Here is a 14,485-nt window from a genome sequence, read left to right on the forward strand (position 1 = left end):
ATTTTTTTTTTGCATATCCCAGTTTGGAAGCTGGGGTCAGAGTGAAGGGTCAGCCAGGATACAGCGGAGCAGATAGGGTTAAGTGCCTTGCTGAAGGGCTCAACATTGGCAACTTAGCGTTGCTGGGGCTCAAACCCCGACCTTCCGATCAGTAATGCAGAAACCCACAGCCTTAACTGATTAATGGCAGTTGTGGCTCAATGTTGATAAATAATATTAATGTAAACAAAATTTGTGTAGAATGGTCAAAGGATTTGGCAGCAGATATATCAGAGGAAACTAGGAATAAAGCATTACTTAAAGTCAATAGAACAACCTCCCGTACTTGCTAGGGTTTAATTCAGTTCTTTAATGGATTAAGTTATCCATGGGCGATATTTCAGCAAGGTCAGGCTATCAAAGATATACGCAATCTAGCTGAGACATGTGAGCAATGTCACTCTGCTAAAGCAGACCAGGCTCAGATGTTTTGGGCTTGTCCCAGAATGTTTGATTCCTGAACAACTATATTTAAATTTTTGTGGCATATGTGGAGGATATCAGGTCTAATTTTAAAATGGCTGTTTGTGGTGTACCTGAGCAAGGTGTGATCAAAAACTGTCAAGATGCTTGCGCTTTTGCATGTCTCTTGGCTCAGAGAAGAATATTACTTGATTGAGAATCAAGTAAACCACCTTTAATTTCACACTGGCTTAGTGACATGATGCTGATTTTGAAATAGGAGAAAATGAAGTATTCTCTTAGAGGATCCATCATTTCCAACATCCAACATTTTTATTTAGTATGGACTACAGTGATCTCATATTTTGAAAAGGGCGCCAACTCTTACCCCAAACTAATAGTGTAAGTAAAAAGCTTGGTGTATATTGTAGCAGAAAACATAATCAGACATAATGGGCTAATAATGATTTATTTATTTGAATTATTTACTCATTGTTAGGAATATTTCAACTCAATATTGTAATTTTTAATTATAGCATTTTTTGTGGGGTTTGCAAAATAATTGGTAAAATAGGAGGAACATTGTTAACTTTTGTAACTGTTCTGTTCTTCCTTCTATATATATATATATATATATATATATATATATATATATATATATATATATATATATATATAATATTGGGGGGGAAGGGCACACAAGAGTTTCCTCATGATTTTGTGTATATGTGTGTGTGTGTGTGTGTGTGTGTGTGTCTGCGCATGTTGGTTCATTATTTTGCTCTGCTGGCATTTCCATCCTGCTGTTCAGGTTCTCCACTCCCAGGTCATGGCTTTGTGCCATGTTACCTTTCATTAAAATCACAGCAGTATTTAAACATGCATACCCTACTGAAATTTTTTTTAGTGTAATCCAAATTTATTCAAATCTTCGATAGTACAGTACATTGCAAATATACTAACAAAAAGTTGTACCATCACTATATATATAAAAAGTATACTAACACCATGCTTTTACCAATTTTTGGAATTAAACCTTAAAGACACTTCACAATAATTGTATTATAGTACACTTTACAAAGATATTTTTTACAGAAAAATATATTTTTAGTGAAAGGTTGGTGTAATTTCCAAAGTGCACAGTATTTTGGGCCAATATGAGATAAAAAAAAAAGGGGTGGAAGAGGAGGGGCAGGAAATTTCTGAAATTAAAACTCAAAATTTTGAAGTTGTTCGAGAAACAAAGTCTAAAGTTTTGTGTTTAAAACTCAAAAAATCCGTGGGTTTTTTCTATCAAGAAAGTAAACTGTATATAAACTTTGCAAGTGTTTAGAAAAAAACTGACTTGGATTAAGTGATTGCCTTTGTTTATCAGAAAATACAATGAATTATTAGGAAATACAAAACCATTGACAAATGCAAAGTTATTGCTGGTTACATCACCACGCAATACAAAGGGATTTGTGGTACAGCAGGAAACAATACGTCAGGTCATTAAATAAATCAATCGTCATGGTGTGGACCTTTATACAGTAGATCGCAACGTCTTAGGCGCTGGCACTACAATACAAATTGCTATTGCTTTTTGGCATATGGAATCCTACAGTATGACAAATTGAAGCCATATGGTATAGGGATAAATGGATATATCGATAGTTTAATCATTTTGTTGAATGGATGGAAACCTATACAACAAATAATGACCTCAAGTTTGTGGCTAATTACTATTGGTGCTAATACTCTGTCGTATATAACCTTTCATCTGTCCATGAAGTTGTAGTTCCTGATAAACAAAGGTAATCACCTTATCCTTGTCAGTACAGTGTTTTTTTCTAAATAGGCTCAGCTTACAGGAATGTCTCTTCTTGTCCAGGTGCTTATGATGATCTGGTGATTCTGGGGTAAAATAAGAAGTATTTCCTTGTTGCTAAATCCAAGGGAAATTATGATTAGCTCTTCCACTTCAGGCATAATGCAAAACAAGTGACATCTACCAAACCTTGCAAAGTATATATGCGATTTCCAAAAAAACATTTTTTTTCTCAAAAATTTAGATTTTTTTTGACAATTTCTAGTTTTTTTCTTCTCAAAATTCAGCTTGCAACATAAAACTTCTGAGCTTAAAACTCAGAAATTCATGCCCCTCCCCTTCCAATTCCAATTTTTTTAAAATCTCATATTGGCCCTAATACTCCATCGTATTGAATGTTTTAACGGTATAAGGTAAATTTCATGGTTTTTGTTAGGTAGTTTGTAATTAAGTACAGAGTTTAAACACTAGCATGTATTGTCCAATATGTTGTTGCTAAATCTTATGTACTTTGCTTCTGTTATAATGTTCAGTAGCGTGCCTGCTTTCGGGCCCTTTGTAATAGTTAAAATTCAACACACCAAATACTCATGTACTCTATTTGTAAATTGCAGTAATGTACCAATAATTCATTAAATATATACTTTAATTTCATTAATTACTATTGGAAGTATACACAGCCATATACTTTAAGTGTACTAAGTACTGTATACTTAAAGTTGTTCCACTTTAACACACAAAAGTACTTTTTATACACTTATAATTGTTTATTTGTACAATAATAAAACAATTTAAAACAACTTAAATGCACTTGGTACAAAAAAAGTTGTTCAAAATAAACAAAAAAACTTCAAGTATACTAGTCATTAGTCTGGCTGCAAGTACACTAAGTATGCTAGGATTTAATATACTTACAGCAGCATCCTTTTTTTTTTTTTTACTTGGGTATACTACTAAATATTTTACTTTACTTAACCTACACACTTTTTCCCTAGGTTTTCAGTAATGTCATAACTGTATACAGTATATACCCACACTGACGTGTTAAAATAAATACCCCGTTTCTTTTGCCAAATGTTTATATCTAATTATGTATCATTTTGGAGCACAAGTATCACTGCTTTTAATTACACCTTATGTATATTTTATCAGGATCAAAAGAAATTTGAGGTTATCTGTATGTCTGGTTAAAAATATTGCTAAGTTATATATAATGCCCATGTAAAATCAGGAAACCCCTATAGTTTTAACTTATATATTTCATACATTTTAAGAATTATCTTTCAAATTGTTACAGTATTGTTTAACGCTAACTGTATGGGTTGTGGCAAAGACAAAAAAGGGAAAAAAGTGGCAAAAGTGGAACTCAGCATCCCTATAGTCCTGACCTCCCTCAGTGATTTCCAATAAGTGAGTTAGTGTAGCAGGTGATTTTATATACTCTCATAACTGTGTCCAGTTGTCCTGCACAATCGAAAGTCCCATTGGACCTGAAAGTCCCTCGTAAATCATATGCTATTGAATTCTTGCTCACTAGATCTCACCCCAGCCAAACACATATGGCAGATTTTGAATTGATCTGCTAGACTGTCTACCATCATCATTAAAATACCAACTCGGGGAAAATCTAACACAAGGACAGCGTTCATCTGGTTCCAGTACAGCTCGAGAGAGATTCCGAATGGTTGGCAAGGAGCACTGAAACTATTTTAAAGGTTTGCCATGGCACAACAACTAACAACAAACTAACAAAGAAAGTATTAAACAGAGTTTCAGACTTAAAGTAATGAAGAACCAAACAGAGCAAATATTTTACATAAATATATATATTTTTTTTACATAAGTCTGTAATGATTGTAATACAATATCTAGACCTAATAATATGTGTTTAACGCTGTACCTTTTGTATTGTATTACATTACATGATATACTGTAACCTGGTTATATTGCAATTCTATTAATCCCACTATAGTGTAATCCATTTGAAAAGTCTTGTATAATGTAAAATGGGAAATGTATTTCTATATTCATAACCTCCACAATACAGTTTTGGGATTTTATTTACATTCTCACTGTGTATATTTCATTTTGTTTGAACTAACCCTTTAATGTTGTACAGTTGTTAATGCCTATGGGATCAACTTGTCAATTGTCCAGCTGTAAGGCAATTTCTTAGACTGGGCCTCAATCCAGCACAAGCAGCTGTTGAGCTCCAGCTCCAAGGCTTTGTTTAATGGACCACAAGGGACTCGGCCCATGTGCTTGTCCAATGCACTTAAGGCAAGCAAATTACTGTCTGTGAGTGCCACGCGTGGGCTTGAGTTCCGCTGACATGATAACTAGCAATCTCCATCTGATAGATCAGGACAGGACAGCTTAAAGTCAGATTGTATAGTTTGATCAATGCAATGAAAGAGTGAATCTGGGAAATCAGATCTGGAAAAAAAGCACCTTGTTATTCTTCACTGTTTATGGAGCCTCATTTGTCTTTTAACAAAGCTAGGAAAAATGAACAGCTGAACAATGCACAATGCAAATACTATGCAGTGACTGCAGTTTTCTACTTTAGTTAATTTATACTGTAAAGGTAGCCCTTATATTGAACCCTACTATGAATTCAAAAAGGATACATATACTTTTTTCTATCTAAGAGGGGGGGGGGGGACTTATTTTGCAGAAAATGATTAATGTGCATAAATAATATGAGTCACTGTATACCACCTTCAATTGATATGACAAGATATTTACTGAAAATCTAACTAATTAATCTATATTAATTAATCTCTATTACAGTTTTAATCCAAGTCTTTACGTTTTATTTTCAATCTCTGAGGTAAAAATATGGGATGTTTAGCCTCAATGTCACCATACAGATAAAGACCCTGAGAATGAGGTACTTTAAGACCAGGTCAAAGGGTTTTATCCAAAGCAACTGGAAAATAAAAAGTGTAGAATGTACCAAGTTTAATGATTAAATAAGTGAGAATTACATTATATAGCCTATGGTTTATGGAAACCGGATCATCACGTCCATGTTTGTTTGCTGAGCATATTTAGTTCCTCCTCATTCTTATAATCTGCTCCACTCTTATGGGAATAACGAGTATGACTCCATTCCTCAGTGAGTCATGGTAAGAGTTATACCAGTGCAGTCGATTTCTTAACTCTGGCTAGAAGATGTTGATTCATCAGTAACATTACAAGCCCCATTTATGTATTAAAAACTTTAAGTGTAAGGAAGTAAAATGGTGGGAGTGTTTTTCAATTATAACAGGGACTAATTTGTTTAGTTTAACATTATATAAAGCATTAACTTAATAAAAAAGCATGATGCTTTAATCATTTATTAATTAAAAATTGCTCAATTTGTCAAAACATTTAGGGACTTGTTGACTTTAAGTCCATGTGTTTAACTATTTTCTAATAAAAGAATTAACTGTCATGACAGGAAAATATTTGGGGACCTCAATATTTTTATACAAAACATAATTAATTAAAGAAAAGAAACCTAAAAGATCTGCCACTATTAATGGAAGAAATGCAGAAATCCATTTAATTTAAATTAATTAAAAATAAATATAAAAAAGCTTTCATGTTATGGCTCTCTGAGGGAACAGGCTGTTCAGCTCTATATATACAGTAAAGTACATACTGAGTCACATACAAGGCATAACGATGACACAAACATGCCACAATATAAGCAGGTCACTAATGAAACAGACTCCCTTGCTCATAAACACAGTTTCTGCTTTAAAATCCTTTAACTGTATATAATTCTGCCACTCCTGGGCCATTTGTTTCAGTGCACACCTACAGTATGCATATATAGTTCTGCATTTTTCCCACAAAAAACGTTTGAGCAGAGACCTTCATTCTTTCAAAAATAGTATAAAGATTTCTATTTGTTCTATCTTAATGAGCCAGGTAGTGCTGATCCAAAACACACTCGCTGTATACTATACCTTGTCGAAGGTGCATTATTTTTAATAACAGCAGCTTGGGCGAACATGCTGGAAACCAAAACAAATAAAATAAATAAATAAATAAATTGATAAATAATAATAATAATAATAATAATAATAATTAATGTGTGTTATTTAAACAGGAGGCACGGTGGTTCATTGGTTAGCACTGTCGCACTTTCAGGTTTCGGGCTCGATTCCTACTTCGGGGTGAGTGTTATTAAAACATAAAAATAATTTATATAGTAACAACTTACTCAAAATGTATCCTTAATAAATGTCTTATTACCTTAAAAAAAAAACATCATTAATTAGATACTGGTGCTGCTATACATAACTAATAACAAGGAGTATCAAGGACTTTAAACAATGTCAAATGTTATTAATAATAATAATAATAATAATAATAATAATAATAATGTTAATAAAAAGTGCCATGTGTCAATCTTTATTAAAAATTGCAATCACTGGCAGATTGCTGTGGTAGTAAATCAATTTACCGTGGTAGCAGTAACAGATCGCATCAAACCAGCTTGATCTTTTCACCAGAACAGCAAACTCTATTGTAATTTATTTTTAATGTCCATTATTCCTAATACTAAACAATAAATAGAGAAATTAAATTTTATGAACTAAAATGGCGCCCAGTGACATTTCCAATTTGTTCTGGGGGAAATTTAAGTAGTGAGAGAAACCGGAGCCAGAAAACAATAAAGTAAATAATTGTTCCTAGTAAACTTTACCCAAAGGAACACGTCCTACTTTAAGACACTGTAAGACATCCAAACTTTCATCCTCTGGGAATACAGCGCGAGTGTGAGCTCAAGCTGCAGAGCGACCTTCTTATAAGCCATTTTCCTGAGTCACATTGAAGACTATTGAATGTGTTGTGTCAGGTTTGTCTCTGACTTTGTCCCTTTTGGGAGACAATGTCATACTGATAGATGTTACTGCAGTACCGGGGATAAACAGAGTGAGCTATAATTGGCTTATTTTGTATGTGATAAAGTGAGTAAATAACAGACAGAGGAAGTCCTCCTCGTTAGCACCAGATTCCTCGAGAGACTCATGCATGGAAGGGGCGTTTAAGTATTGACTGCTAACTAGAGATATCAATATACTGCCTGCGTTAGATTTATAACAGTAACCATATTCTGTTTGTCAATTTTTTGTAAGAACAGAACAAAGCCTTTTGACCTAGCTTATAAGACTAACAGTGGGATGTGGATTATAAAAGTTCTGCTATCTTTAAATAAGTGCTGAAGCGCGCACACACTGAGGTAGAGATTTCACAGTAAATGTGACACTGTTACAATATCTGCGAGTGAATGAAATGTAGTAGTCACACTTTAAGTTGGTATATTGATTCTGAAAAGGACATACGATGTCACATCACATATCGGATGTCAGTACATCAGCATTACATCAGCATTGTCAAGAGCAGTCCATGTCCTCGTCTCAGAGAGAGTGAGATAGGAATGGTCTCTGGCTTTGTTACACCCTTGAATATTGCAGGGTCAAAGTTAACGTTTTTATAATTGTTACAGCTCTATTCCTTTGCAGTTCTAAAATCTATGGTTCTGGTATTTACAGTTTGTTCTATTAACAATGCAAAATGCCTATCTGATCTCATGAGAGATTTTTATTAATGATAACGAGGGATAATGTCATTGGTTCTGGTTTGATTAGACAAGATAATATACAAATGCTAATACACCCAATCTCTCATCCTGTAAAAATTTATACAACATGACCCGGCATGAGAAGAGTTTTACGACAAAGATGATTGTGGATGCTATGTACAAATTACAAGCTTTTTTAATCTCATTAATTTTAAGACAGAAGTGGTAAATTTCTGTGCTGTTAGAGGACTAACATATAAAAAAAATATGTCCTTATGGGTATCATGTATTTTTTTCACTTATGCATAAATCATTATTAGTGCTAAATGTGCTGTGTGTATACATATTGTACCATTTACTGTATACAAAATGTGAACAGTGGGTTGCGATGGGGTCTCACATCTCCAGGGTCCACATTTGATACTGAGATCAGTTATTGTCTGGGTGAATTTCTCATGTTCTCCCACTGTTTGTCTAGGTTTCTGCTCAACCCAGATTTGCTCTCAGTGAAATGGATTCTGTTAATGAGTCACCTATAAACTGCCAGTGCAGCTTTATGCAGACATACAGCTTTGGGATGCTCTCATCTCCCCATTGATCAGCCATTTCCTGCTTTGCACATCTGTGCGATAAACTCCCCTAAGGCAAAGGTTGGAGGAGAAAGGAAAGGCAGAGGTGGAGAGGTTTCTTATTACCTTGGCTGTGTGCTTGATTTCTTACAGAAAGTCACTCTGAGCCAGAGAATAGATGCATGCTGCTGCAGTGGGAGGGAGCTGATGGGCTGAATTCTCAGCTGGGGCCTCTGCAGGGAAACAAGCAGCCTGTAAATCAATCAGCACACGCACGAAACATAGCCTTAACCTCTAGCTCACCCAGGAATTTAAATGAAAATGTCCACGTTGGGTAGAGATTTTGTGCCCTAGCCACATGTGGCTACACAGAAATAAACCTGTCACTTAGTACATCTTAATAGGTCCGGCATTTCCAAGAAACTTGCCTTAAATATATAAATATATTGCCGTAGAATGTTGTTGTGGTGTTTGGTGACATGGAGCAGGTAAAAGGATAAGGACTAAATTTTAAATAAAGTGCTTTAACGCCAGTGGTCTTTTTGACTGTTGTTGTAAGTGCAGATTATATGCAATGGCAGTCAAATGACACTTCATGTAACAGGTTGTGGCAGGATTTCAAGTGACTGATCTCAGTAATGTGACAGCTGTCGTGTCTGGTTTTAACTATGTTATGTTTTTTATGATATTGTATTATGGTTTCTATATATTCTATCTGTTATGTTATCCCAAATCATATTGGATTATATCAATTCTATGATGTTATATAATGTCATCACATGGTAGAATTTCTGAGCTTCTCTCTCTTTCTCTCTTTCTCTCTCCCTCTGTCTGATTCTCGTGCTCTCTCACACACAGACACAGTGAGAGCATGTCCTTCATTTGGCAGCGCTGTCAGTGTGTGCACTCACAGGGGCACTCATGTGACTGGAGGGGATTGTAAATAATATATCACCAATATTAAAAAAAAAATCCTCTGCTCTCCAGTTTGGCTGGTGTTTTTACTGTAATTGACACTTCCCTCTGTGCCATCCGGATATCCTAAACTCATTTTGTCATCTCAAACCAGTAAAACTGTAAAAGATTTTCATGTTTTGCAAGAGCTTGCAATATGCATACACCTTTTGCAAAACTGTCTTTTTTTATCCTAACTGCAGTAGTTTTCTAGTGAGATCTAATATCTTCAACCTCAGTCATAACATTCAGTCAAAAGCCTCTGGAGTGAATAACATTGATTGTCTTGTTACAATATCATCTGTCAAGGGGTATGATATAGGGCAGCAAGTGAACAGTCATTTCTTAAAGTTGATGTGTTGGAAGCAGGAAAAATAGGCAGGCATAAGTGAGGGTCTTATTGTAATGCTAGATGATGAATTCTTGTGGGGTTTTCCTGGTATACAGTGCTCACGACCTAACAAAGTGGTTCAAGAAAGTACAAATGGTGAACCAGTGACAGGGTCATGGACACCCCATACTAGCCCAGTTCCACCATTCAGTCCAGTTCCACAGAAGAGCTACTGTAACACAACTTGCTGAAAAGCTTAAAAGTAGGTCCAATGGGAAAGTTTTGAAGCTGTGTAGCTGCAGACCTCCCAGTCTTCCAGTCTGACCTGTCTCCCTACTGAAAGCATCTACAATACGCACGTGAGCATCAGAACTGGACCATGGAGCAATGGAAGAAAATGGCCTGTTTTGGTGAATCACATTTTCTTTTCATGTTCATGGTCAGGTGCATGAGCAACATGTTCCTGGGAAAGAGATGGCATCAGTATGCATTATGGGAACAAGGCAAGGCAACTGAGGCAGTGCTTTGGGCAAAGTTTTGCTGGGAATACTTGGGTCCTGCCATTCATGTGGATGCTACTTTGACATGTTGTATCTACCTAAATATTGTTGCTGATCAAGTACACCCATTATGGCAACCGGTTATTTCCTAATGGCAGTGGTGTCTTTCTGCAGGATGTTGTGCCCTACCTCAGTGCAAAAATGGTTGAAAAATGGTTGGTGAACATGGAACAATTGAAGATATTGACTTGACCTTCAAATTCCTCAAATGTCAATTTGATTGAGCATCTGTGGGATGCACTGGACAAACAAGTACAATTAATGACAACTTGCAACATAAAGGGCTTAAAGGATCTCTTGCTAACATCCTGGTGCTAGATACTATACTACAGCATTTCTTCATACATCTTGTGGAGTCCACACCTCGTCAGGTCAGAGCTATTTTGGGCAGATATTAGGCACTGCAGAAAAGATTACTGCAGTGCAGAAAATAGAGAGGACATCGGAGAAGATGTTCAGTATGACCACTAAATCAAAGGAGCAAGAAGGAGAGCTAATTTCTCCTTGATTTTGTCTATATTTATTCAACCTACAACTGAATAAAAAAAAAATGGAAGCATAGAAGAATACACAAATGTGATGCCACCAGTTGAATCAATCACAATTGTTAAGATCTGTGTTGCTGTGACTAGTTACATTTCTGGGAAGGTGCACATCAGACACTGGTGTAGGCTACACACCTATGCAGTACCTAGACGAGACCTATGGTGTAAGCCTGACGTAGAAGTATAAATGGATAGAAATGGACAGACGGATTTTGTGGGACTGTTAATTTAAAGATAACAGGTTTTCACAGTTCAGTGCTTGACACTTTATTTTACTGGTGTTTCAGTTTGATATGATTTACATAAGCACTGCCTATGGCCTGGTGAATAAGAATTATCGATAATGTTTGTATAAATGGATTTTAAACAAATGGATTTTTTTTTTAGACATAATGCTTGGTCAATCAGGGCAAAGGACATGCAGGTCTGTCATGACTCACATGGCTCAGTTAGGATAGAGTGCTCGCCAAAGGACAAAACAATGCTGAATAGCTGTTCTGTCACCTAGGGGTCAAATCATGCCTGAGTCATTTCACACTCCCCCACAGCACCTCAAACACACACACACACACACACACACACACACACTATCTCACACATTCAGGCAATTATTACAGCTTACAACAAGATTGCAAGAAAAATATGGCAATATTATAATGGCCTGCTAAAAATATTTGAATAATCAAAGGTGGAACTTAAAACCTATAGTACATTTTCTTTCATTGCAATTTTATTTAATGGATTCCAAACTTATAACTGATGAATAATCTTACAATAATTTATTTTATTTTATTTTTAATTTATATATATATATATATATATATATATATATATATATATATATATAAATTAAAAATAAAATAAAATAAAATATATATAAAAGGACTGACAAACCTATATATTATTTATAAAATAATGATGATGCATGGTGGTTGTCTATGATTAGAGAGGCATCCTATCCTGCAAATGGCCCAGCAGACTCTAGAATTGCCTCTGTCAGCCATGTGGTTGCAGAATGTAGTGTTTAGACAGGATATGATATAAGGCTGGGCACCACACCAAAGAACATAGAACTTTGTAGGCATCTGATTACACAATAAGATTATATTGCTTTCACTTTTGATAAAAGCTTGGATAAAGCAACTGGAAACTTTCCTGAAAAGACATGCTTCAAATGCATTTATGTTGCGTAAACACATTTAATGATTTCCATTAAACATCATCGACTGAAGAGGTTTGCTTTCTGGAATGGAATATGTGGAAAAGAGAAATGCTAGCATTCACTTCATTATTGTGTATGTGCATGAATTGTATTGTGACTTGATGTGTGAGGTGATTGGGCCTTGTGGTTGCAGGGCTTTATGTGTCTTGTGAAGGCCGCAGGGCAAGACGTGATTTAGCCTGGATTCAATTGTACAAGAATAAGCTTAACTGAAATGTAAATATTTAAAAAGCCTAAAATATGCTTAAATGTGAATTTAAGCAGCAGTCATATTACTGTATACTTTATGGAAGACAAAATCCACTATACTGTAGGCTTATGGATGAAAGCATTCATTATGTTCTAATTCTCTATAATCCATAGAGGATTGTATTTAATTACCTGGTTGCATTATTAATCAGGTTTATAGCTAATTGGATCATTTGAACTGCTACAGTTTGCTACATATGCTTTAGAAAATCAAAGTGAGCCTGGAGGCGTCCTGTCTGGCAGCATGCCAGAGGGATGTATTTGATCAGGCTTAATTGGAGTGCTGCGATAAGAAATCGTTATCGATGTCTGAATACTGAGACCTAGAAAAAGAAAAAGTAATAAACACATATGCAAATGTGTGGTATTGGGGTTCATGTCACATGTTACTGGCTTTTAAAAAAATGGAGCAAACCAATGCAGATAGGCAAAAAGGAAGAACCGGCAAAACTCCACAGAGACAGTAACTTGAATGCAATATCAAACCAGGGACTCTGAAACTGTAAGGCAGCACCGCTACCCACTGCAGCACCATACTGCCCAGGGAGGTACTGTATATACTAGTAACAATTGTCACATCCTGAATGTACTACTGACTGAAATAAAATATTTTGGAAAATAGGACAGTAGAACAGTGCACATTAAACCTTACTGCTTTAGACACTGAAACTAAACACTATAGGCTTGCACACACAAACAAATAAATCAGAGGTAAATATGGGCATTCAACAGAAATATGGGCAAAGTGTCAAGGTGCTTTACCTCTTTTTTATTACATACATCACTGTTTTATTAGAAGCTTTTCATCATCCTTTTGAGTCTAGGCTTTTAGCTCTGATTCTCTACATCTCTTGTGATTTGAATGAGTTTGGCTCACACTATTTTTAGCCAAGAATTATCTCTAGCTATTAAGTTTAATTCCCCCACATAAGCCCTCATAAAACTTTCATACCGCTGCTAACAAAAATCCTGGAAGCCATTACTGATACAACTGGAATGGTATTTTCTGACCTCCACATTGGTATATAATCACACAATAAATGTTTCCAATGGTTTACCAGTTGACTGAAGACTGAAGGACACTTTTGAATATTTTGTTAATTGCACTAAACTAGATTGATTATTAATGTATGATGATATAAATAAAAACTGAGAGCCAAAACTACTTGCACAATCAGCAGTATACTGTAAGTGTCTTTTTTGGTGTGCGTGTGATTTTGATCAGATGACATGCTTTTCATTATCGAGGCGCTCAATATCCACAGGAGCACCTTCACATATGCAAATTACAGCAGTGAAATAATATGGCAACTATTCGGTGCACAAGGATACAAGTCAAATACTTCAGTACTGAAGTACAGTACATCATACTGAAAGATGACTTTGACATTGGTGTGGTTGGTGCCTGCGATGTTGGTTTGAGAATTTAGAAAGTCCAGTTCTTCTGGAAATTTTATGATCTCTGGAGCAAGACTGCTCATAATGTTAAATATTTTGTTTAGATATGATTATATATAATTTTTAAACAACAGACACAAGTTATAAATGTAAAAAAAAACTGCTCATTTAAAGTAGACAGTCTTTTAATAGTACTTTTAATCTTTAATGTAATGTGGTTTTATGAACATTTTTTAAAATTTATGTCCCTCCACACAGCTTAATTTTTGGCAAATCATATGTAAGAATTTGGGCAACTCTGGTCTTGGGTTTACACAGTGGTGCAAAAAATAAATAACCAGGTTAAGGAATTTCTGAGATGAGAAATACCTTGTTGGTGAGGAGACAGGAGGAATGCTTTTGGTTTCAGCCAAAGATATTTACAGAGCAGCTGCTTGTTAATGAATAGACTTTAGAATCAGGTTTTGGATGTGATGGTGTGAAGCATATTTGTGTTTGTGACCAATTGTCCCTTGGTGATTGTTGGTCTTTCAGCTGCCCTTGTCGAGGGGTCACCACAGCAGAACATCTGATCTGCACACAACTTGGCACAGAAGCCCCTATGTTGGATGCCCTTTCCCTTAAACATTTCCTCAGTTAAGCTTCATTTAAAATGGAATATTCACCTCAAATGACTATTTTAACTAAAGACTCCCTCAATATGACTTTTCATCAGAACAAAACCCCTGCTTCAAATAACATTTAAACTTAATGCTATTTCACTAGAATATTCCCGCTCGTGCGTACGCGCGCACACCCTGCACACTGAGAGTTTATGAAGGT

This window comes from Clarias gariepinus, chromosome 3 (genome assembly GCF_024256425.1).
Source record: "Clarias gariepinus isolate MV-2021 ecotype Netherlands chromosome 3, CGAR_prim_01v2, whole genome shotgun sequence".
Classification (NCBI taxonomy): Eukaryota; Metazoa; Chordata; class Actinopteri; order Siluriformes; family Clariidae; genus Clarias; species Clarias gariepinus.